This window comes from Oncorhynchus mykiss, chromosome 16 (assembly GCF_057628025.1).
Source record: "Oncorhynchus mykiss isolate SJ-2025 chromosome 16, ASM5762802v1, whole genome shotgun sequence".
NCBI lineage: Eukaryota > Metazoa > Chordata > Actinopteri > Salmoniformes > Salmonidae > Oncorhynchus > Oncorhynchus mykiss.
The window spans coordinates 9,440,001-9,443,751 of record NC_143037.1 but is presented as its reverse complement, the minus strand read 5'-3'; the positions used below and the strand labels follow the sequence as shown (position 1 = coordinate 9,443,751).

The 3,751-nt window shown below is 47.1% G+C and overlaps 1 pseudogene; it reads right to left on the bottom strand.

Annotated features, from left to right (window-relative positions):
* Positions 1-776: 776 nt before the first annotated feature.
* Positions 777-3,751, bottom strand: part of LOC149976538 (uncharacterized) — an 18,444-nt pseudogene continuing 15,469 nt past the window's right edge.

Sequence of the window (3,751 nt, the reverse complement as noted above, 5' to 3'; positions counted from 1 at the left end):
AAGAAAAGCAGTATTTTCCCACACTCTACCCCAGCCACGTACAAATTAGGGGAGGGACACAACAATTAAATAGCTTTGCATGTGTGGCTCCTTACCCCAATCAGTATGGCAAAAAATAATCTCTGCTTAAAGGGCCATACAAATAATTTTTGCAGAGAGAGAAGCGAGTGTGGAAGGAGAGTCTTCCTCTTTGGAAGACAAAGATTTTCCAGAATATGAGGATAATGTCTCTGTCAATTCGGTGTCTGACAATGAGTTAGAAGAAGGAGGATGAGATTGACCCTCACCCAGCCTGTCAGCAACCAGCCCCAGTACCAGCCTGTCAGCAGCCAGCCCCAGTACCAGCCTGTCAGCAGCCAGCCCCAGTACCAGCCCTTCAGCAGCCAGCCCCAGTACCAGCCTGTCAGCAACCAGCCCCAGTACCAGCCCTTCAGCAGCCAGCCCCAATACCAGCCTGTCAGCAGCCAGCCCCAGGACCAGCTTGTCAGCAACCAGCTCATCAGCAGCCTACAGGAGGAGAATATGGATGTGAAAATATGGTGAAATTGAATGGTCTTCTTGTCCAAGAAATGAGCCACCCGCGTGGCTGCCAATGTGATAAGGATGCAACCAGGGCCGATGCAGATGGAGATTACTCATGTACAGGACATTAAGTTTTCCCAGACACCATCCAGAAAATACTTCTGGACTGCACTAATTTGGAGGGAATGCGCATTTTTGGAGAGATATGGAAAGAAATGGAACAAACACATTTACATGCATACATGCTGGTGTTTTCAGATCCACAGAATCCCTGTGGAATACAGAAACTGGCAGATAACTTTTCTGTGCAACAATGTAACTGGAAAACGTCCATTATTTCCAACACAACCGAGACACCAGACCAGCTCGGCGGCAGAGAGACCAGCTAGCTGCAATCAGGTCAGTGTGGGACAAGTGGGTGGACCACCTTCCACTGTTTACAACCCTGGTCAAAATGTTAATGTTGATGAGCAGCTTATGCCATTTAGGGGCCGCTGCCCCTTCAGGCAGTACATACCGTCTAAACCCGCATAATATGGAATCAAGATCTGGGCTGCCTGTGATGCTGCTTCCTCATATGCGTGGATCTTGTAATTGTATACGTGGAAGCCAGATGGAGGAGCCCCTGAGAAGAACCAAGGGATGCAGGTTGTCCTGGACGTGACACAGGGACTCCGTGGCCACAACATCACATGCGGTAACTTTTTCACTCGCACAAGCTGGGACAGGAGCTCCTCAAGAAGAATCTAGAAACAATATGAAAAAACAAGCCAGAGCTCCCACCTCAGCTGTTGAATACATGGAACAAGCCTATCAATTCCTCTAGTGTTCATGGCCAACACATCCCCAGTTTCTTACGTGCCAAAGAAAGGCAAACAATTGGAATTTATGAGTACGCTGCATAGGGATGGGAAAATGTATGGTCAGGAACATCAAAAAACAGATATCATAATGGATTACAATGCCACAACTTTTTGTGGTGGACAATTTAGACAAGCTGGCTACAGCTGCAATAGAAGAACCCTACGCTGGCATCTTGTGATATTCTTCTATATCTTGGACATCTCGGCGTATAATACATTTGTCATCTGGATGGCGTTGAACCCAGATTGGAACAGAAGAAAGCTCCAGAGGAGACAACTCTTTCTTCAGGAGCTGGACAAGGCATTGGTAAAGGCCTCAAATCCAGAGGAGGCAACATATCCCAAGGACCCCAGCTTCTGCAGCCATCGTTCGGAGGATTCAGGAGGATAATGCTGGTGCCCCATTCGCCCGACCCACAAAACCAACAACTCCAATACCGGAAGTAAGTGTGAGTGATGTTGTTGTTGTTGTTGTTGTTGTTGTTGTTGTTGTGTGTGTGTGTGTGAATCCTGACTAGAACCCCAAAAAAATATCATATTACTCCAGTGCTAGCCTCCCTACACTGTCTTCCTGTCAAGGCAAGGACTGATTTCAAGGTTTTACTGCTAACCTACAAAGCATTACATGGGCTTGCTCCTACCTATATTTCTGATTTGGTCCTGCCGTACATGCCTACACGTACGCTACGGTCACAAGACGCAGGCCTCCTAATTGTCCCTAGAATTTCTAAGCAAACAGCTGGAGGCAGGGCTTTCTCCTATAGAGCTCAATTTTTATGGAACGGTCTGCCTACCCATGTAAGAGACGCAAACTCGGTCTCAACCTTTAAGCCTTTACTGAAGACTCATCTCTTCAGTGGGTCATATGATTGAGTGTAGTCTGGCCCAGGAGTGTGAAGGTGAACGGAAAGACTCTCGAGCAACGAACCGCCCTTCCTGTCTCTGCCTGGCCGGTTCCCCTCTTTCCACTGGGATTCTCTGCCTCTAGCCCTATTACAGGGGCTGAGTCACTGGCTTACTGGTGCTCTTTCATGCCGTCCCTAGGAGGGGTGCGTCACTTGAGTGGGTTGAGTCACTGATGTGATCTTCCTGTCTGGGTTGGCGCCCCCCTTGGGTTGTGCCATGGCAGAGATCTTTGTGGGCTATACTCGGCCTTGTCTCAGGATGGTAAGTTGGTGGTTGAAGATATCCCTCTAGTGGTGTGGGGGCTGTGCTTTGGCAAAGTGGGTGGGGTTATATCCTTCCTGTTTGGACCTGTCCGGGGGTGTCCTCGGATGGGGCCACAGTGTCTCCTGACCCCTCCTGTCTCAGCCTCCAGTATTTTTGCTGCAGTAGTTTATGTGTCGGGGGGCTAGGGTCAGTTTGTTATATCTGGAGTACTTTTCCTGTCCTATCCGGTGTCCTGTGTGAATTTAAGTATGCTCTCTCTAATTCTCTCTTTCTCTCTTTCTTTCTCTCTCTCGGAGGACCTGAGCCCTAGGACCATGCCTCAGGACTACCTGGCATGATGACTCCTTGCTGTCCCCAGTCCACCTGGCCATGCTGCTGCTCCAGTTTCAACTGTTCTGCCTGTCATTATTATTATTTGACCATGCTGGTCATTTATGAACATTTGAACATCTTGGCCATGTTCTGTTATAATCTCCACCCGGCACAGCCAGAAGAGGACTGGCCACCCCACATAGCCTGGTTCCTCTCTAGGTTTCATCCTAGGTTTTGGCATTTCTATGGAGTTTTTCCTAGCCACCGTGCTTCTACACCTCCATTGCTTGCTGTTTGGGGTTTTAGGCTGGGTTTCTGTACAGCATTTTGAGATATCAGCTGATGTACGAAGGGCTATAAAAATACATTTGATTTGATTTTGATTTGTGTGTGTGTGTGTGTGTGTGTGTGTGTGTGTGTGTGTGTGTGTGTGTGTGTGTGTGTGTGTGTGTGTGTGTGTGTAACTGTTGTTGAGTCCGGCACCTCGGACTCACATTATAAACACATGGAGGCCATTGAGGGCAAAGACAGACACTTTTCATCCAAAAACAAATAGCTTAAATGACTGATTAATGGAGTATTAATTGAGTATTTTTGAAATCCGATGATGAGTTAATAGAAGAAACCAGCCTAGCTGATGCAATTCTCCTGATTCATGACCACTTTTCTTCTCTGGCCTCCATTGATTTAGTCACCCTAATTCTGGCCATCCTACAAGGGTAAAAGGTAAGGGTAAGAGGTATTTTGGACATAAAATAATCTTTATGGAACAAAAGGAACATTTATTGTGTAACTGAGAGTCTCGTGAGTGAAAACATCCGAAGATCATCAAAGGTAAGCAATTTATTTGATTGCTTTTCTGATTTTCGTGTCCAAGCTACTTT